The sequence below is a fragment of the Rhinopithecus roxellana genome, chromosome 14 (genome assembly GCF_007565055.1).
Source record: "Rhinopithecus roxellana isolate Shanxi Qingling chromosome 14, ASM756505v1, whole genome shotgun sequence".
In the NCBI taxonomy this organism is placed as follows: domain Eukaryota; kingdom Metazoa; phylum Chordata; class Mammalia; order Primates; family Cercopithecidae; genus Rhinopithecus; species Rhinopithecus roxellana.
In genome coordinates, this window is record NC_044562.1 from 94,670,966 (window position 1) to 94,693,957 (window position 22,992).

The 22,992-nt window shown below is 39.6% G+C and overlaps 1 long non-coding RNA gene across 1 annotated transcript in view; it reads left to right on the forward strand.

Moving 5' to 3' along the window:
* The first annotated feature begins 22,507 nt into the window (after window positions 1-22,507).
* Window positions 22,508-22,992, forward strand: part of LOC115893178 — a 57,519-nt gene continuing 57,034 nt past the window's right edge. Inside the window, exon 1 of the long non-coding RNA XR_004053117.1 lies at window positions 22,508-22,762. This is a non-coding gene — a long non-coding RNA (uncharacterized LOC115893178). The remainder of the gene's footprint in view (window positions 22,763-22,992) is intronic.

Sequence of the window (22,992 nt, forward strand, 5' to 3'; positions counted from 1 at the left end):
TTAATAAATGGTGCTGGGAAAATTGGCTAGCCGTAAGTAGAAAGCTGAAACTGTATCCTTTCCTTACTCCTTATACGAAGATTAATTCAAGGTGGATTAGAGACTTAAATGTTAGACCTAATACCATAAAAACCCTAGAAGAAAATCTAGGTAGTACCATTCAGGACATAGGCATGGGCAAGGACTTCATGTCTAAAACACCAAAAGCAATGGCAGCAAAAGCCAAAATTGACAAATGGGATCTAATTAAACTAAAGAGCTTCTGCACAGCAAAAGAAACTACCACCAGAGTGAACAGGCAACCTACAGAATGGGAGAAAATTTTTGCAATCTACTCATCTGACAAAGGGCTAATATCCAGAATCTACAAAGAACTCAAACAAATATACAAGAAAAAAACAAACAACCCCATCAAAAAGTGGGCAAAGGATATGAACAGACATTTCTCAAAAGAAGACATTCATACAGCCAACAGACACATGAAAAAATGCTCATCATCACTCGCCATCAGAGAAATGCAAATCAAAACCACAATGAGATACCATCTCACACCAGTTAGAACGGCAATCATTAAAAAATCAGGAAACAACAGGTGTTGGAGAGGATGTGGAGAAATAGGAACACTTTTAAACTGTTGGTGGGATTGTGAACTAGTTCAACCATTATGGAAAACAGTATGGCAATTCCTCAAGGATCTAGAACTAGATGTACCATATGACCCAGCCATCCCACTACTGGGTATATACCCAAAGGATTATAAATTCTACTACAAAGACACATGCACACGTATGTTTATTGCGGCACTATTCACAATAGCAAAGACTTGGAATCAACCCAAATGTCCATCTGTGACAGACTGGATTAAGAAAATGTGGCACATATACACCATGGAATACTATGCAGCCATAAAAAGGATGAGTTTGCGTCCTTTGTAGGGACATGGATGCAGCTGGAAACCATCATTCTTAGCAAACTATCACAAGAAGAGAAAACCAAACACCGCATGTTCTCACTCATAGGTGGGAACTGAACAATGAGATCACTTGGACTCGGGACGGGGAACATCACACACTGGGGCCTATCATGGGGAGGAGGGAGAGGGGAGGGATTTCATTGGGGAGTTATACATGATATAAATGATGAATTGATGGGTGCTGACGAGTTGATGGGTGCAGCACACCAACATGGCACAAGTATACATATGTAACAAACCTGCACGTTATGCACATGTACCCTAGAACTTGAAGTATAATAAAAATAAATAAATAAACAAATAAATAAATAAATAAATAAGAAAAAAAAAGAAAGAATTTTACACCAAAAAAAAAAAAAAAGATAGACATTCTATTTTTTATAAAAAAAAAAAGAACCAAATGGAAATTCTGGAGTTTATAAACATAATAACTAAAATGAACATTTCACTAGAGGGACTCAGCCATAGATGTGAACTGGCAGGAGAAAGAAATAGCAAGCTCAAAGCTATATTGATATAGTTTATGCAATTTGAAGAACAGCAAGGAAAAAAATAAAGAAAAATGAACTAAGCATCAGAGAAATATAGAATGCCATTAATCATACTAAATGTCTATAATGAGACTACAAGGAGAGGAGCGGAAAAGCAGAAAAGATATTTGAAAAAATAAAAGCTAGGTGCTATGGCTCACGCCTGTAATCCCAGCACTTTGGGAGGTCAAAGCAGGAGGATCACTTGAGGCCAGGAGTTCAAGACCAGCCTCAGTAACGTAGTGAAACCCATCTCTACAAAATACAAAAAAACAAGCTGGGTTTGGCAGCACGTGCCTGTGGTCCCAGCTACTCGGGAGGCTGAGATAGGGGGACTGCTTGAGTCCTAGAGGTTGAGGCTGCAGTGAGCTGTCTTGCACCACTGTACTCCAGCCTGGGTGATAGAGTGAGACCCTATCTCAAAATAATAATAATGTCTGAAAAAATATTAATCTACATATTCAGAAAGCTCAATGATCTCCAAGTAGGATAAACACAGATTCACAAATAGATGGTAAAAATATTGAAAGCTGAAGGCGAGGAGAAAATCTTGAAAGCAGTTAAGAAAAAAAAAAAAAGACACATTACTTACAAGGAAACACATATTAGGTTACCAGGTGAGTTCTTAACAGAAACAATGGAGGCCTGAAGGCAGTGGGGTAACATTCAAAGTGTTGAAATAACCAGGAATCCTACATCCAGCAAGGCTGCCTTTCAAAAATGAAGGCAAAATAAAGAAAAAACAAAACCTGAGAGAATCTGTTGCTAGCCCATCTTCATCATAAGGAGTATTAAAGGAAGTTCTTTAGGCTGAAAGCAAGTGACCCCAGTCAGTAACTCAAATCCACATTAGAAAATAAAGAACACTGGAAAAAGTAATTATGTAATTATAAAAGACATTAGAGATGCATAGTTCTGGTTCTTTCTTCTTTAACTGATTTAAAACACAATTGTCTAAAACAATATGCACATAATGTATTGTTGGGCCTATAACATGCAGAAAAGTAAGATATTTACCCACAATGGCACAAAGAAGGTAGATAGGGGAAAAAAACTTATTGGGCAAAGGAAATGACTCCAGATGGTAACTGGAATCCACAGGAACAAATTAAGAGAAACAGAAATGATGAATAAGAAGATGAATATAGGCCGGGCGCGGTGGCTCAAGCCTGTAATCCCAGCACTTTGGGAGGCCGAGACGGGCGGATCACGAGGTCAGGAGATCGAGACCATTCTGGCTAACATGGTGAAACCCCGTCTCTACTAAAAAAAATACAAAAAACTAGCCGGGCGACGTGGCGGGCGCCTGTAGTCCCAGCTACTTGGGAGGCTGAGGCAGGAGAATGGCGTGAACCCGGGAGGCGGAGCTTGCAGTGAGCTGAGATCCGGCCACTGCACTCCAGCCTGGGCGGCAGAGCGAGAAATACATACTTGTTCTCTTTTCTTCTGTTAGTTTTTTTAAAAGACATAAAGTAAACAAATATAACAATGAATTATTGGGATTGTAACATTTATAAATGTAATATGTATGGTAATAACACCAAAGGGGGAAAAGGAACACAATTATAAAGGAGTAACATTTCTATATTTCATGGGGATTAACTTAATATAAATCTGAAGCTATTTCTGATAAGTTAATATGTATATGGTCCCTAGAGCAACCAGTAAGGAAATAACTCAAAAAATGAAAATACAAAAATCAGTAAAGCTGGATACATGACATTATGCATTTATTAAAACCCACAGAACAATACAACACAGAGTAAATGCTAATATAAACTATCAACTTTAGTTAATAATTATTATCAATATTGATTCATAAATTGTAATAAATGTCCCCTAGAAATGCAAGATATTAACAATACTGGAAATTATGGTGGTGAAAGACAGGTTAAATGGCAACTCTTTTACTTCTGGCACAATTTTTCTGTAGACTTAAAACTACCTTAAAAAAAACCTATTAGAAAAAAATGATCTCAAAGTCTCTGACCAATGATTTTTTTAAATTATTAAAGAAATTTAAGTGGTATATTAGAAAATAATTACTAATGCTAATAAAAGCACTAAAAGAGGAATAAGAGAATGAAAAAGGCATGAGATAGAAAACAAAAAACAGCAGATGTAAGTCCAATATATTAATATTAATATTAAATGTGAATGGATTAAACACCCCAGTTAAATGTCAGAGATTGTCATACTAGAAAAGTCCATGCTTTTCTTTTTTTTTTTTCCTATGGAAAAGTCCATAGAGTACAACTCTATGCTGTCCATAGGAGACACATTTAAGATTCAAAGATTAAAATATATTGAATGTAAAAGGATGAAAAAATATTATGAAATAGTAACCACAAGAAAGCTGGAGTGGCTATACTAATATCAGGCAAGACTGACTTTAAAAGGAAAAAAAGTTACTAGAGATAGAGAAGGACATTTTATAATGATGAAAGGAGCAATCTATGAGGAAAATATAGCAATTAGGAACATACACTTAACAAGAGAGCAGCAAAAAAAAAGAGCAAAAACTGACAGAAATGAAGGGGAAAATGAACAATAAAAAGAGACAATAATAAAAGGAGAAATTCAATGATAATAATAAGATACTTAAGTACCCCACTTTAAATGATGGATTTAAAAAACTAGGCAGAATATCAACATTTCAACAGCACTATGAACCGAATAGACCTAACATACATCTATGAATAACTCCACCCCAAACGGCAGATATAGATGATTTTCAAGTGCTTAAGGAACATTCTCCAGGATAGAACATAAGCTAGTCCATAAAACAAACCTCAACAGAGTTAGAGGAATAAGTATAGTCCAAACTATGTCCTCCAAGTATGATGGAATGAAGTATAGACATTAATAACAGAAGAAATTTTGGAGACTCTGAAATATGTGGAAATTAAATAACATACTCCTAAAAAACCAGTGGGTCAAAGATAAAATCAAAAGGTAAATTAAGGAAGACTTTGAGATAAATGAAAATGAAAACATAGCAAAATAATGAAATACAGCTAAAGCAGTGCTCACCGGGAAATTTATAGCTTTAGATACTTAAAAAAGGAGAAGGATCTCAAAGCAATAACCTAACTTTCCACCTTATGGCACTGAGAACAAAAGCAAACTTTTCATGCCCAAAGAGAGCAGAAGAAAGGAAATAAGATCAGAGGAAAAATTAATGAGAGAGAATGAGAAAAATAATAGAGAAAAATCAATAAAACCAAAATCTGCTCCTTCAAACACAGCTAAACGGACAAACCTTTAGCTTTGTCAAGAAAACAGGAGAGAACACTCAAATTATTACAATCAGAAATGAAAGAGAGGACATTACTACCAACCATACAGAAATAAAAAGATTTCTCAAGTAATACTGTAAACAAACATATTCCAATAAACTGGACAACCTAGATGAAATAGACAAACTCCAAAAAGGAAACTGACTGGGGAACAAACAAACAATCTTAATAGACCAATAACAAGTAAAAAGATTGAATCAGTGACCAAAAAACTACCCATAAAGAAAAGCCCAGGCTCAGATGTCTTCACTGGTGATTTTTATGATACATTTAAAGATTAATACCAATTCTTTACAACTCTTCCAAACAATAGAAGAGGAACACTTCCCAATCCATTCTGTGAGGCCAGTATTACCCTGATGCCAAAACCAGACAAAGGTATCACACAAAAAAAGAAAACTACAGACCAATGTCTCTTATGAATATGGATTTAAAATTTCAACAAAATACTAGCAAACTGAATACAGCAATATATAAAAAGAATTGTACACCTGTAATCCCAGCACTTTGGGAGGCTGAAGTGGGTGGATTGCTTGAGTCCAGGAGTTCAAGACCAGCCTAGGCAACATGACAAAACCCCGTCTCTACTAAAAATACAAAAATTAGCCTGGCACAGTGGTGAGCACTTATAATTCTAGCTACTCCGGAGGCTGAGGCAGGAGAATTGCTTCAATCTGGGAGGCGGAGGTTGCAGTGAGCTGAAATGGCGCCACTGCACTCCAGCCTGGGTGACAGAGTGAGACTCTGTCTCAAAAAAAGAAAAAAAAAAATGTATAGCATGACTAAGTAGCATTTATCCTAGGAATGCAAGATTGGTTTAGCATCCAAAAATCAGTAAATACAATGCACCTTATTGAAAACAAAAACAAAAACCATATGGTCTTTTTTTTGTCAAAAAGTCATTTGACAAAATTCAGCATGCTTTCATGATAAAAAAATATTTGACAGACTAGGAACGGAAGGAAACTTCCTCCACCTGATAAAGGGAACCTACAAAAACCCACAGCAAACATCGTATTAATGCTTAATAGTGAATGTCTACATGCTTTCTCCTAAGATCAGGAAAAAGACAATGTTGTTAGATCTTGCCACTTCTATTCAATATTGAACTAGAGGTTCTAATCAAAGCAACTAGGTGAGAAAAATAAATAAAATGCATCCAGATTGGAAAAGAATAAATAAGACTATATCTATTCACAGATGACATGAACTCATATTATAGAAAATCCTGAGGAATCCATGAAAAAAACTACTAGAACAAACAAGTTCTGTAATGTTGTAAGATACAAAGCCAATATTAAAAAATCAACTGTGTTTCTATATACTTGCAACAAAGTATCCAAAAGTGAAATTAAAAAAAAAATCCACTTAAAATAGCATCAAAAGTAATAAAATATGTAGGAATAAATTTAATGAAAGGAGTATAAAACTTACACACTGAAAACTGTAAAATACTGTTGTAAGAAATTAAAGAAGATCTACATAAAATAGAAGAACATTCCACTTTGATGAATTGAAGCATTTAATATTGTTAAGTTGGTAATATTCCCCAAACTAAGCTACAGATTCAAAAAAATCCCTATCAGAATTCCAATTGGCTTTTTTGTAGAAACTTGCAAGGCAGTCCTAAAATTCATATGGAATTGGAAGGAGTCAGAATCACTAAATTCATCCAAAAAAGAGTAAAGTTGGAGGATACACACTCGCCAATTTCAAAACTTACTACAAAACAACAGTAATCAAGACAGTATGATGCTGACATATAGTTACAAATAAACATGTAGACCAATGGATTAGCACTGACTGTCCAGAAGTAAACCCATGTGTCTCAACTGTCTTTCTACAATGCCAAGACAATTCAATTGGAAAAAAATAATATTTTTAACAAATAGTGCTGGAACAAATGCATAGCTACAAGCAAAAGGATGAAATAGGACCCTTACCTTAAACCATATATAAAAGTTAACTCAAAATGGATCAAAACCTAAGTATAAAAGCTAAATTTATAAGACTCATACAAGAAAATATAGGGGTAAATCTACTGACCTCAGATTTGACAATGTATTCTTAGATACCACACCAAAAGCAAGATCAACAAAAGAAAAAATAGGTAAGTTGGACTTCATCAAAATTTAAAACTTCTTTGCTTTAAAGAACACTATCAACAAAATGAAAAGACAACCCACAGTATGGGAGAAAATATTTAAAAATAATATATAAGGAACCTGTATACAAAATATATAAGAAGTCTTCCAACTCCTTAATAGAAAGGCAACTCAGTTTTAAAATGTGCAAAGGATTTGAGTAAATGTTTCTCCAAAGAAGATACACAAATGGCCAATAAACACATGAAAAGATGCCCATCTCTTAGTCATCAGGTAAATGCAAATCAAAGCTACCAGATGTCACCACACACTAAGATAGCTAGAATCAAAAAGTTAGGTAACAACAAATATTGGTGAAGAGATAAAGAAACCAGAACCCTCATACACTGCTGGTGGGAACGTAAAATGGTACCGCTGCTTTGGAAAACAGTCTGACTCTTCCTAAAATTGTTAAACATAGATTTGTCATATATAACCCAGCAGTTTTATTCTTAGGTATATACCTTAAAAAAAAGAAAATGTATGTCCATGCAAAAACCTGTACATGAATGTTTATAGAAGCGTTATTCACAATCGCCAAAAGGTAGAAACAGCCCATACATCCATCAATTTATGAATAGATAAATAAATTCTGGTATATGTATACAATGGAATATTATTAGGCCACAAAAAGAAAGGAAGTATTGATACATACCACAACATGAATGAACTTTGAAAACATCACATTAAATGTGAAACTTTTTGAAAACATCACATTTGCCCAGTGAGGTAAGATGGTAACAACATGGAAACTGGGTGAGGGGTATACAGGAGCTCTCGGTATTATTATTGCAACTTTTCTATAAATCTAAAGCTACCTCTGAGATAAAGTGTTTATTTAAATTTCATGGAAAGGAATCCCTACCCTAGCTCAGTGTTTTCCCACTCCTCTTGCTTTTAGAAGTTAGCTGTAGACGACCATGAGCTTCCTTTGCGGAGAGGCCAATAAACGGCTACTAGGGGTGAATGCTGCTGGAAAGGGCAGGGAGGGGACGGATTACATTGCCAGCCAGACATCATTGTAAAGGACAGAGAGGAAGTGTTAAAAAAAAAAAAAAAGAAAAAAAAAACAGGCGTGGCAGAGGCTGTCACCTAATCCTGATGGGCAAAGTTGAGCCTTGGCTGCAAACATTTAGGAAGTTAGAGAAAAGCAACTGGAAAGGAGGAAGGGGCCTGGCTGGCTGATGGAGGGGGCTAGGCCAGGATGTCAGGTGCCAGATGGGTTCCTTATAAGTTGTCAGTGCAGAAAAGGAGCCAAGAAGGCACAGGAGCCTCAGCACCCGCTCCGGGTCATGTAGACTGTCATTGTCTCCTCACCAGATAGTTATTTACAAGTGTCCATTTCTCACAAAGCACAAGAGCAGATAGAGATGACCATAGACACCTTTTCTCCTGGTACTTCCCACTGGACTAGTGTCCTGAAAGGCATATATACTTTGTGAAATGTTTTTTGAGGACACAGCCTTACAGGAATATCTTATAAACACAGATTTCATTGCCAAAACAAGCAAATGTTCAGGATGTAGGACTCTAATAAAAATAGCAAGACAAGAGTCTGATCAGAATATAGAAGAGAAATCACTTAGGCATTTTATTGGGCATTTACTACAAATTGTGTCCTAAGTCGGAGGCTGGGGTGGGGGTAGGAGACAAAAATCATCTCTCCTGGCCCCTGAGAAACTCACAATCAAGGTGAGTCTGTATGAGAGGGGAGGAGATGAGGAAGGCAGTGGTCCAGAAGAGAGAGAACTTGAAAAGGAAGAAAGGAAAAGAAAAAGAAAAAATCACAATACAAAGCCAAAGGGCTAATCATAGAGATCTAAGCCGATCTCTTGCCCCTCCTGCAAAAACTCGAGTCAGAAGAAAACCTCCCGGGGGTATAAAGTGTAGAGGAGGCATGAGAAGCAGTGATCTTGGCTGACCCTCATTGAGCATTCACTGTGTACCTGTAGGAGCCATGCCAAGCACTTGACATGCCTTATGCCACCTAATGACACAACTCTACGGGAAGGCACATTTTAAATCCCCATTTTCTAGACTGTGAAATTATAATTCAGCAAGGTTCCATGACTTGCCCAAGGACACACAGATAGGAAATACTGGAACTGAGGAAATCAGTCTTTCTCTAGATCTATGGGCTTAATGTCTAAACGACTTTGTCTAGGCAAAAGAATGCAAGCTAAAAATAACAGATTCTTTCCTCATATTAAAATGAAACTTTGCACAGGGATGAAAGAAAAAAAATCAAGATCTAAGTCCTCCATCCTTCAGTCCAACCTTACAAGCAGGGTCTGCCTCGACCTGATGGAGGAAGATGGAAATAGGAACAAAAGAGAAATGGTAAATGCACAGGTGTTAGTCACACTCCAGGGAGGCCCTGCTGTTCTGCAAGGGGAAGAAGGAGATGGCCTCAGCTTCCAGTTAGCACTTCCCATGCCAAGACTATTGATCCAGTGAGACAGTGACACAGAGACAGCAGAGAGAATTAATAAATAAGCCATTACTGCTTCAGAATTACATATGCAACCAGCTAGTGACCATTTTAAGATAAGGGAGGGGAGTGCATAGAGACAGTAAGAAAAAAAAAAGAGAGAAATGTCTGTTGAACAATGGCAAAGAGTCAGATTAGTTTATTTGTTTGTTAGAGCTAGGAGATCTCAGCTCCCTCAGGCAGAAGCCTATTAGCCTCATCGCTGCAAGGTTTTTCCAGTTAGAGGCATAAATGAATGCTTATGGGTTCTTGAACATATTATATACAATATGTAGAAGCAGACCCATGTATAATAATGTGTGGAAATGTCTTGGCCATATTTCTGATGCCAGAAAGTCTTGTAGCCAAAGTAGGAGTACGTGTGGCATCTGAGGCATTCCAAGAGCTCCCATTCAGTTTGGTATCACCCAGACATTTTGGTACAAGCAAGCCCTTTTCAACCCATACACTCAACTTCCAGACCTCAGATCTCTCCACCTTTACTCATTGTCCCCATTCTAAGATCTAAACTGGTTCTCCTAGTTGTCACTTTTGCCTGTTGCTAATGTGACCTCACATTCTATGAGTCTGAATATATGAATTTTAAGAAATTACATGAGTGACATGAATATCTTTGTGTAGATGGAACCCACTTGAATAATCCTTTTTAAGGTCACATTTTCTTACATTTGCCAATAAGAAATTCATGATAGATTTTTTTTTCTTAAATGCCTCCCTAGTACCTTCATTACGTATTCTGAATCAGAAAAATATGACTGTACAGAAGCATGTACGTTGTGTAAATTTCAGGCTGCACCTATATTGAAGTAAAATATGGGAAGAAGTTGTGGGACTGGATGCTGCTTAGGAAAGACATCATCTGGGGATCTAGTTATCAGTATGGATGATAACTGATACCTACAGTTCTCAGCTCATATTGTGTGTTCCTCCACCACTGATTACCTATGCCGGATTCTCTTTCAGTGGAAAAAGCATAGAATATTAGTGGCAGAGAGCAAACTACGATACATTTTGTTGACCCTCTTACTTTACGGATGAAGAATCTAAAATCTACAATGTTGAATGACTTATTCAAGATCATGGAGCTTTGCAAGTTTGTTAAACATCCCAAGTTTCATAAACATTTTTAAACTTGGGCTCAGCCTATGTGACCCAATCTGCTGAGGATATGAAGTCATTACAAAAATTTCCTCTCATTGCCAGGCTAGGAAATGAAGGCCATTGAATACTGTTACCCAAAAAGGATTAGGGTGTCAGGGGCAGGTTTTGTGGGACTTGAAGTTTATAAAACTTCAAAGCTTCTCTGAGGAAAAACAACGCTAAGCTAAAAATATAAATTGGGTACAAAAAGAGAATATTTATTTAGAATGAGGAAATATAAAATGCAGTTAATTTTTTCAGTGAACATGAGTTGAGCATGGTGGCTTGCACCTGTAGTCCCAGCTACTGAGGAGGCTGAGGCAGGAGGATCACTTGAGCCTAGGAGTTTGAGGCTGCAGTGAGTTATGATGGCACCACTGCACTCCAACTTGGGCAAAAGAGTGAGACACTGTCTCTAAATATAAAATAATAAGGTGGGCAAATATCACATACATCACAAATAACAAAAAAGTGATGTTTTTATGGATTAACTTCCTCACATGCCTATAATACTTGTTCCTCTTCAATCTTTGCTGTGTGCTCTTTGGTAACTTCTTCACATGACAAGGATTTTGTAAATTCTTTCCTACAGGAAAAATTGAAAAGCAATTCAGTCTTTCCTCTAGCATCATTAACCAAAATTCACCTCTGATTATTGACAGACAGTTTAGAAAAACTTTTTTATTTTTTTATTGGGATAGTTGTCAAATCTGGGGGAACTTATCAAATTTCTTTCATACATATGAAGTATAAGATGTGGAATAACTTTCCAAAAGCTAACTTCTGGCACTATTTGAACTATTGTTATTCTCTGTATACCCGCATACTCCTAATCTCAGACATCGTACTGGGATACCATCAGAACCACCCAGGCAAGAGGGAACCTGCACTTGACAGGAATATATTCTGCTCCTCTGCCCTTGGTGTCTCTCTGCACAGGGCAAGAAATCTGTAGGGCTAGGAGACATGTCTGCTCAAAGCCCATGCCCCCTGCTTCTTGATCTCACTCCAAGTACACAGGACCCTGGAATTTCTTGATCAAACAGACCCTCCCTAGACCTCTTCCTGGAGTCTTTCCTTCCAAGGGCAAACTGTATCCTTAGTGTGATTATTCCTTGGCCAGCTTCAGAGCCATGGACAGAGCCCATGCAAATGAAGGGCCCTGAAGCTTAAAATGCACTAGCTTCATGGCAAACCCACCTCTATGCAGAGGCTCTGCGATGAAGTCTTTTGCATCTTGTACCGCAACCTAATCTGGAAGCTACTCCACCCACCAAAAGTACAGTCTATAAAAACTTCAACACTGCCTCAGCATTGCAACCACGCAGAGGAAACAGTTAGAAAGAGCTCAAAGAGATAGAAATGTGTGTGGCTCTGAACACAGTGAAATCTTACTAGATAATGATTAAATGGCAGCAGACATCTTGCCTGTCTGTCCTTCAGAGCCAACAGGCTTCCATCTTGGCATTTCTCAGAGAACCCCATGGCCATGCAATGCCTTCAGTGTTCCCATCCGGCAGAAGTTGGGCAACATTTCCTGAAATCTAATCCTTTCACATACTCTTCTTTCTTCTTAACCTCAGGTAACACACCAGACACCTGGACCCCTTAACAGCCCAGGACACTGGCCAGGTGACCCCCTCTGGACACAGTCAATGGAGGGCAAACTCCCACTCTCTTCATGTGTTGTGCATTGGAGTGAGGCAAGGAGGGAGTGTGGGAGGAGTGGCCAAGGAAGGTTGCCCACCCTGGTCTAAAATGGACTTTTCAAGAAAAAACTTACCACTTTGGGGGCCTCTTGTGCACTGAGCATTAATTTCTCAATGCTTCTCCTCCCCAGCTCCCCTCTAACTCTTTGGCCCCTGTGCCCATGGTTGTTTCCTCATGCCACCACTGCATCTGCTCAGAGGACACCTGCCTGATGACCAAGATGAACCGTGCTTAGAAAAGCTCCTGGGCAACCCTAGGCAATCCAGCAAAGCGCCCCAGACTTTCTCCAGCGTGCACCCCTGCTCCCCACACCCACGGGGTCTTCAGGAGGTCTGGCCATCTCTCCTGACCCTCTGAGGTCCAATTTTCAAGCACTTTTATTCTCATTCAAGGTATGAGATTAATAACACCCCCTACCTTAAGGTATATGTTTTGAAAAAGAGGACAATGTCTTAAGCAGAAGATTCAAAGTGAATGAGCTTTAATTAAATGTCTAATAAAGAGAGATACAGACATGGATTTTAAGAAACACTTCTATTTAAAAACATCTTAAAATAGGGTAATGCATTTAATCTCCACATTTCAGCTTCCCTGTAATGGGAAGAAATGAACTGAGAGCTTTGGAGTAGGAAGACAGGGTCGAGGGGTGACCTGGGAGGGGGCTGGGTGACTTGTTGCAAAAGTCAGAAGACCATGAGTCAGGGTGGGGACAGTATAACACTGTCATGAATTCTATCTTGCTGGCTTCTGTGCATGTGCGCATGCACACACACACACACACACAGAGTACGAATGCCTTTTGTGGGAGGTGCTATTACTAACACCAAGTCTAAATCTAAGCCTCTCATTTTGTATTCCCTGCACTGTAAGGGGCAGCCCAAAGGGGTTGGGGTGGGGGGCGGGTGGGAGGGGCATCTAGAAGGAGAAGGACAGATTTAAAATGAAAGATTTACGAGGCCATGAAGACGTTCCTCCCAGACTCCTGAGTGCAGGAGTATGACTTATTTATTTTATTTTCGTTTGTAACCAAAACCTTCGCCTGACTCCCATTGGCCCCAGCTGAGAGGGGAGAGAGGGCTGGTCCGTCAGGCGTTGATCACCGGGCCAACGGGAGACAGTGTGGCGTGATGCTGACGCAGCCCACTGACAAGCCAGGGAGGCCCAGGGGAGCAGCTCTGAGCGGAGCAGCCAGAGCCAGGCAGGTAGAGAGCTGACAGCCAGGGAATTGCTAAGAGGCGCCGGGCTGGTGGGGGCAGGATGGTGAAACAGTTGGACTCGAGAGAAGGTGTGATTTGTGATGCACAAACTGTTGTTTACCCACTCCCCTTGGAGTCCTCTCCACGTCCCTCAGCTCCATCAACCTCTCCCCAGTTTAAATTTCCTCTCTCCCTTCCCCCTCCTGCATGCTCACTCCGTGGGTCCCCGCATTTCTATTCAATAACGTTTCTCTCCCTGTCTCCTTTTGGGAGAAGGAAGGGAGCAGATGAACACACATTAATAACATCAAAATGTCACATAGTGATCAGCTGAAGGGGGCAGTCTCTCTGATGTCCTCAAGGCATCCTATTTAGGAGTTTATATCTGCAGAGCCAGAAGAAATCACAGCAGCACTGGGGGACAGGCTAGGGAGTTAAGGGGATGGCTGCGTCAGTGTTGGGAATTTGTGCACTTATGGTGCAAAAGCACAAGGTGCATGAATTATCAAAGGCCTCAAGGACTGCCTGGTCCCCACTCCCCTCCCTGGAGAGAGGCATCCCTGGGAAAACAGGAGCTTGTGTCTCCAGACCAGAGTTCTCTTTTAAGAAAATGGAAGTTGGGAGGGAAAGGGAGAGAAAAGCTTCAAGCCTATGGATAAGTCCTGAATCCTCCTCAGAATAGTGACCCCTGACATATGCACTGATGTGCCCATTTATTGAGAATCTCAGAATTCTTCGCAAAGGTGTCCCATTTAAGAAAATCCTCCATCCTTTTCAGGCAAAAGCAGCAAACAGTAACAAAATAAAACTTTACTTATCAGATGGTGGTTACTGGTCTTTCCCTGCCATTTTTCTGGATGATGTTTAAAACTATGAGTCTCCTCCTGGACTTTCCCTTGTTACTGCACATAACCACATAGCCCTCTTACACTGGATGAAGCACTTTCTCCATAATGTTCACTTCTTCAATGGTGGGATAGATGCTGCTGTTCTGACGGCTGGAGTATTCAGACTGATGAGAACCACTGGTGATTCTCAGCAGTCCCAACATCACATGCTTCCTGTCCTGATGACCTGTGAGTCACCACTCCACCACCTCCCTATATGGGTGAGAGGTTACATCAATCCCAGTCTATAGATGGAACAACAAAGGCCCAGTTGAGTGGATGTGCTTTCATGAGTCTGTCTCACATTGTCTATTGCCAGGAAACAGGGTACAGTTGGAGACATATTGTTGCATCATCTGAAGGCCTCTATGTCATCTGAAGACACAACTATGAAGCTAGGCTTCACTCCGTCACAGGAGTGGGAGCCTCAGAGTTTAACCCTAGTTCCAATCCTGACACCTGCTTAGTATAGAAGTACTTAGGTCCAGGAGTCAGAGGTCTGAGTTCTAGACTTAGAATTACCACTTAGCAATCACTTTAATCATGTCACTCACCTGCTAAAAGTCTTCCTATGGTGCCCTATTGCCCTTAAAATAAAATCATAACCCCTTATGATGGAATGCAAGACTGTATCATCTGGCTTTTGCCATCTCTCTGACCCCATCTCACACTTCTCTCCCTCTTACTTGCTACACCCCAGACACATCAGCCTATCTTTCTGTTCCTTTAGGTCACTTGGGTTTGTTCATACTTCATTGTCTTTGTACATGCTGCTCCCTCTGCCTACAATGTCCTAAGAGTGTCTGTAGTCTGCTAATTATTTGACCCTTAACAAATACTGCATTACTCAATAGGGAACCCTCTCCCAGATAAAGGTTTTTTGGGGGGTTGGTATATATTTTTAAAATCCAAGTAGTCATCATGGGGAAAATAAGAATCTTTCATTTGTTCATTAATTCATTCATTTAGCAGATACTTACCAATTACCTTCTATGTTGGACTTCATTATACAACGTGGTACTGTTTCTATTTGAATTACAATACATAAGCAGGGATGGGGAACTATGAGTTTTTAGAACCTCTAGAAGTTCTAACCTAGCCCTGGTGTCAGCTCATGTGTCACCTCTTCAGAGATGCTTGTCCTGATCACATTATAAATTAGCTCTCCTTGCCTTCCCTCCACTTTCTAACACAAAATCCTGTTGTATAGAATAGAATAATATAATTTACCACTGCCCTAATTTGTTGATTGACGTATTTACTTATGTACCATCTGTCTCCACCAATCCATATTTAAGTTTCATGAAAGCATAACCTTGTCTGTCTTAGTCACCACAAGCACATAGAACAGTGCCTGGCACACAGAAGGTGTTTGAAAAATGTCTGCTAAATAAACAGAATAATGAACAAACGAATGTAATCTTGGGCTAGTCACTTAAACTCTCTGAGCCTTAGCTTTTTCATCTCTAAAGTATGATCAACAACAACAACAACAAAATACCTGCCTGAGTCAAAATGTTGGCAAGAGTTTGAAATAAAATATGTATAGACTCAATTTCCTAGAAAACAGAGCCTAAGGCAGGGATCAAGTGCTGGTGTTTTAAGTAGGAGGTACAATCCCTAAGCATTGGGAATGAGGGAAAAGGGAAAGAAAAAACAGAAAGAAAGAGAAGAAATAAAACGTGGGTGGGCTCCTACACTGACTACTGCTTCATGTGAAGCCACAAAGGGACACATCGGTCACTTGACAGGGGCATCCATTGGACCACAGAGGACATTTTACATGGAGAAACTCTACCCTGAAAAAACATATCAAGAGAGAACAGAACATTGGTCAATATTCACCCACTGGAGATTTTACCCCCCCACACTTCCATATTGCCTCATCCTTACCCACCTCTCCCCAGTCCCCCCTGAAATCAACTCCTCTGTCCTTTAGTATGACATTTCACCCAAGCCTGGGAGTGTCTGGAAGAGATGGAATCTCCGGATTGACCATGAGTGGTGAAACCCTGCAACCCCACCCAAAACCCTTTGGCTTCAAAAGTGACAGCTACTTCAGAATAAGCAACTTCAGTGCAAGCAGGGGGCAGGGAAGGGTGAGAGACTGTCATGCAGATGAAAGAATCCCACGAGGAAGAGAGGATGCATGCAAGATAGATTTGATACAGCATGAGAAAGCGGTTTAGAAACTGTAAAGCCACAAACAATGAAAAGTGATGTTGTTTTATTGGTCTTCTTGAAAATGCAACTGTCTTTCCAACTCATAGTCTCTGCACTTGTATAAGTTTGATGAGCTTTCAACTAGACTGTACAAATGAAGCCTTCCTTGTTTCCACTGTTATTGTTGAAACAGTACCTCTCTGAAATAAGCCACTTCATCTCCTCATAAAAAAATCCTTATATCCAAAATAGGATCTCTAAATGGATTCTGTTAAAGTGGGTTTTTTTGCTTGCTGTATTTAGTTTCTAGACTGCAGCTAATATGAGCAATCCATGTGGAAGATACTTTTCAAGTTACCTCCTTATCTTTTGATTCTCCCTCCATTAGTCTGCTTTTATAACATCAGCTTCCTTGGGCCCATTCTTATATCGTCTACACAGTGATAAATTTTAACACACCTCCAACATGTCATTAAATGTTAATGGCACAGAGCCCATGTAATGGTCAGAATGAAGATTTCCCAGCCTGAAATGCCTCCATCAGCAATTACATAACTTGTTGACATGTGGCCCCTTCATCAGGTTTTATCTACAAATCCAAGACCCATATAATTAGGGGTCAACCTGAATTGGGGTCAACTTGAATTGGGGTCAGTCTGAACTGAGGAGCCACACATGTTCTGGACTTTGAGTGCATTCCTGAGCTCAGCTGAATAAAATGCCAGGCGCATAGTAAGATACATACACAAACATAAACATATCATGTATATAATTCATTAAATATGTTACCAAATGAATGACTTTAGTCAGTTTAGAATGGAAATGCAAAAATTGAAAGCAAAAGCACAGGCTCTAGAACTAAAGTGCGTGGGTTCAAATCCCCGGTTTATCATAAACCAGCTAGTGTGACATTAGACAGTTGGCTTGACCTTTAAGTGCCTCTGTTTGTGCCTTGGTTTTTTTCTCCTGTAAAATCGGGATAACAGGCATGCCTATCTCACAGGTTTGTTGTGAAAATTAAATGATGCCAGGAGTATAAGTCTTTTAGCCTAGTAAGAGTGCCTAGTGCACAGTGAACAAAGGATGCAGGTTAGCCTGGATGATAATTTCAACTGTGCTGCTAGTCACCCACCTGCCCATCCAAATCAGAAGGGTGTCTCTTCAATCATGCCATCTGTCTTCACTAGTTCAACCAGACCCAGGCTTGCATATGTTTACAATCGAGTATAAAGCCTGCGTTTTAAAATTTGTGTAGTCAAAAGGAATCTCACAGTAGTCACGGCATTTTCTGTCCCTTGGTGATAGACTGTGTTTTTAAACATGATGGTGTCAATTGATTTAAGTATTTTATTGAATAATTTTACTGTTCCTGTGCCCAGAGGCTTTTTAAAGCAGGGACCAATTTTTTAAATCAAATAGATAAATGTGTAGTCGTTGCACTTGAAATAAAAGCAGCACAAGCAGTAGGGCTAGAATTTCCACTTGAGCTGTATAACTATTTGCCTAAGAGCCTGGAGGGTTTCCTAAAATTTGGAGAAGCAGCAATGGGGGCTGGTGGCTGAACTTCACTGCCACCATCCTAAGCCTTTTACATACTGTCACCCAGGTCTGAAACCTATGTTCCCAAAGTACCTACCAGGACCTGGGCCACATGGGCATCTTCTTATCCTCCTGGGGAGAGGTAATCTGACCTTAACTATTTCTTAAGTCCCTTTAACATTCAGCTGTATCTCTCCCCTCAATGGCAGAATAATGAATAATGAGTCATCATTTTAGACTATTCCTGCAAACTGTTGCCTGTCACTATTTTGCACACTGTAAATCACCTTAATTTTAGTACAAAATAGCTCTCTACTATCTAAAATACTAACTTTTTTCTTATGGAAACACTGCAATTAAACAAATTAAAAATCAGCATCATTAATAGTAGAGCATTCTAACATTATATACCTCCTAATGTGATGCAATATGAGTGTACCGCATCACTTTTGAAGGATGTTTAACCTAAATTGGACCAAGCCTAAGGGATAAAGAAAAATGCTATGACCCAATAGAACAAGAAACATCTAGAATGTGGGATGTTCTACAAAATAGCTGGCCTAGTCTGTCAAAAAATACAATGTTGTGAGAAAAAAAAAAAAAGAGAGAGGGAGAGAGAGAGAGGGCGGGGTCTATTCCAGATTAAAAGTGACTAGAAACACTGAATGGAATGCATGACCTTGATGAATCTTGGCTTGAAAAATGACAGGTATAAAAGATACTTTGGGGATAATTGGGGACACTTGAGTTTATTGGATGATCTTAGAGAATTACTGTTAATGATCCTAGAAGTGACTATACTAAAGAATGTTCCTTTTATTTTTTAAATTCATATATGTCTTTACACATAACCGAAAGTGCTATTACAGTGCCTAAGTTATTTACAACTGTGCAATAATGTGTTGAGAAATAAATTATCTAGAAGGCAGCAGAAATACATTGTGAATGTATATAAAACTGTAGCATGTTCACAGATTTATTTTTTATATAATTACTGGTTCTGTAGTGTTTCAAGTTATGTTCTCAGAGAGACAAAATGCCCAAGATTAAACAGAAAATATATGAACCATATCCCAACACCAGTGTCCCCAGCATCTCCAGCCCCAGTCTGAGGCCGTCTGGGTCTGCAGCTCCATGGCAACAGGGCCGTGGCTGGGAAGCCACTCTCCTGACCCTCCAAACTGCAGGTCACTAAAAGATTCTTATTTTTAGAAGATGCATATTGAAGTACTTAAATCTGAAGTATTACATCCAAATGATTAGTAAAATATTAGCTATTCCTGAATCTAAGTGGTTAGTATATGGGTAAATCATTGTACTACCTTTTCAGCTATTGTGTATGTTTGAAATTTTTCATAATAAAGAACTTTTGAAATGTGAATTTTTTAATGTGAAGTTCTGAAATTATTAACAGTTTGGGCACTTGGAACCCACATTTCTACGTCATGAACTGAGGGCTGGAGGGTGAAGGAAAAATAAAGCCAGCCTTAAAACTTGGCTTCTAAGCCCTATTCAGTGTACGGTGTGCTTTCTCTGCACTCTTGGTCATCACGTCAAAGGAAATATGCGATAATTACTCTTTACATGTGTCAACATAAATAACAAACAGAGAAAGGCTCACTACAGGGAAAGACCTTTAAACCTGGGAATAAAGCATTGATTGCAATGGGAATTACACATACCATAGTAAATTATGTGTGTATTCAGGGAAGTAAAGAAAGAGAAAGGGTTTTAAAGGAAAAAATGAGGAGGAGTACATAAGTGTTTTGAAATAATTATCCTTGGCTACAAAGATCAATAACAGGGTGATGTTAGTCTGAAGTTGGTCAGACAGTGGCTGGGCAGATGTCCTTGGGGAAATATTTTTTGAGTAAGATTGTGATGGCCTTTGTGCAAGGTTGTGGGTTTTGTAGAGTCTTTTTTGTTATAAAACATACAAGCATGAGACCCATCTCTTCATGGCCTTCCTTGGTTCTGTTTGTCAGGTTTTCTTAACATTAGTGACTCCATTTTGACTCTGACAACTTCCACACATGTAGTTTTTGCTATGCATTTGATGAACAAACAGATGAGGTACACAATATTTTATGCATACAGTGTATCTAGTCCATTATTTACTAGACTGAACCTCTAACATTCTCTCTCACCTCCCATGATCAAATGTCACGTTTCCATACCCTTCCATAATGCAGACTTCCAAGTCCTAGACCTGTTAAAACTGGGGTCATCTTCCTGCGTTTCTCATAAGAAGATTAGTTTCTAAATTCAAGATGATAAAATTGCTCAGTACAATAATTGACAAAGAAGACACCTCTTGGAACTGAATAGTTTAATCATTGTGGTGGAGGAAGGGACATTTACTTGATTATGAAATAGAGAGAAACGAGGATTTGTTTAAATTGGCAAAGCCAGCGTTGTTTGGAGCTTCTGTGTCTTCTATGAGTCATAACCTTCAAAATTATTGTTGCAATCACAAATATATGAGGTTGACCATTGTGTTATTCATATTGTGCCTCTTCCTGGGTGTCATAACCAGAAGATAATAAAAACACACATGAAATTGTTCATAATCAGGGGTCAAAGTAGAACTAAAAACAGGACCTGAACTGACTATATTTTGGATTGTTTTTATTTGGAAGATTTACTTCCCTGAAAAACACTTTAGTCTGCCAACTCCTACAAAGATTTCTTCTACTAAGAAAATGAATTACCACATTGCAAGACATCATCATATAATCTCATCTAGACCCCTGCTTCTGAGATACCTATACTAAAATATACAATTATAGTATTTTATTCTTTCCTTTAAAACCTAAAAAGAAAACTGTGCACATTCATTCCATGTCATGTTTTCACTCTTTTGTGCTTTGGATTTAATACATTCTCACTGGATGGCAAGCAGTGTTTTAAGTACCTAGAACAGAGCAGACAACATTGAAAATAAAGATTGCTGTTTCATGGATGTTACATTCTAGTGGAGAATAGAGGCATCTCAATAACAAACATGAAACACTGAAGCCTGGGGGTGTGAAGAACCTTCCTTAGATGTTGTCGTCCAGAAAGGCCTCTCCAAGGAGTGACCTTGGAGTTGAGACTATTCATCAGAGTTAACCACATAGAGATCTAGGCAAGGGCATTCCAGATAGAAGAACCAGCGAATGCAAAGGTCCCAGGGCAGGCACAAGCCTGTTGGGCTTGAAGGGCAGAAAGCAAGCCCCCGTGACTGGAGCATGGTCAGTGACAGAAAGAGTGAAATGAAATGTAGGTCTTGGCTAGAAGAGTGAACTTGACTCTAATTGCATTGGGCAGTTATTGGGGGTCTGGAATCAGGAGAGTAGCATGATCTGATTTACACTTGAAAAAGGCCTCTTGGGCTGACATTTATGATCAGAGACTATCTACTGACATTTAGCCCAAATTCCTCCCGCTGCAATTAAAGTGCATTCTCTCTCCTCACAGTGAACAGATGTTATTTGATGCTGATATCAGCTCACATGCCTAAGGAAACATCAGATGGCTAATATCAAGATCGCCGGAACACTAGAATGAATGTAGTAAGAAGACCGGAGTAATAATCATCTACCTGAATTACACTCAGAGGCCACAGATGAGAATGAAACCCATTTCTGGCACCTCTTTCCCACTAACGACCATGTCAGTTCTTTCTTTAATCCTCAAAAATGACCTTACATTCTCATTGGTTCTCAAATTTCAACTCCCCACCAAGCAATCTGTGGCAACAGCAACCTTAATATCTCAGAAGACTTTCTCCAGTATTCATGGTCGGGATCATAATGGTGATGTAAAAGGGTATTAAAATAGGATGGGTAGGACTTTTGGTGAAACCTCTCCCCAGCAAAACAATTTAACTGGTGATAATTATAAAAATCAAAATACATCATTTACAGTTTCTGGAAATTGTCCCAAGAACATAGGACAAATGGAAAAATATCCATTTAACACAATCTACCAAGTTTCATAAAAATGGCAAGTGTGTGGCATTTTAGCCATGACCTACTTCTTTAACCCTCCTCCCCACCCACTCAGTTCCATGTCACAGAAACTGTACCCTGACCATGAACAGCCAAGAAGATAGAGACTTCCTCTCCCCACAGCACGCAGTCTAGGGCTATGGTTTCACCCTGGGAGGGGCATGTTGCCAGTGGCATTACTCATTCTCTTCCTTCCAGCCTGGTGTTGCAGAAGCTCTATTCAAGGCAGGCTTGGCCCTAGAGGACAGGGCTCCTTTCCCCAGTCCTACACAATTGTAGCTCACTGAGAATCCTGGGGCTCTGATCACCCTTGCCCCAACTCACCCACATAAGAAGTTCTATGTTAGAAAGTACAGGCTGAGAAGACCAGGGGCTGGCACTTGCTTCCCCAGCTGGCTCACAGAGCTGGAGTATAACCCCTAGCTCTGCTGCAGTGGCACAGGGTACTGCCCAGGGGATGTGGTGACCCCAAGGATGTACAGCTCTGCAGCTCTGCCTGAAGGGGCTATTTGAAACAGAGAATGGAGAACTCCATGCCTAAGGATGTTATCGAAAACAAGGGAAGTCTTGGTGGAGAATAAGAAGAAGCCAGTAGCTCCAGGATACAAACAAAACAGCAGAGCATTCAGAAGTTCAATAGACAGAATCGGACAAAGAGCAGCCAGGAAAAGCCCTCCTGGGATCACAGTCAACACAAGGTAGGATCCTCCCAGGCACAAGGGGCTTAAACACAACCTCTGACCCAACACTGGCTTGAATAATAAGCCTTCGTGACCCAGGGGTGACTCCTAAGAAGCTAGGCTTAAAAATAAAATCACACTCACCCTGGGCAAACTGGAAGATCATGGCATGCCCAAGACTAAGCCTTCTTGGGAGCAATTAGAGAAAGAAACTCCAAGCTAATAGTCCATGGCTGAATATGGGGGCA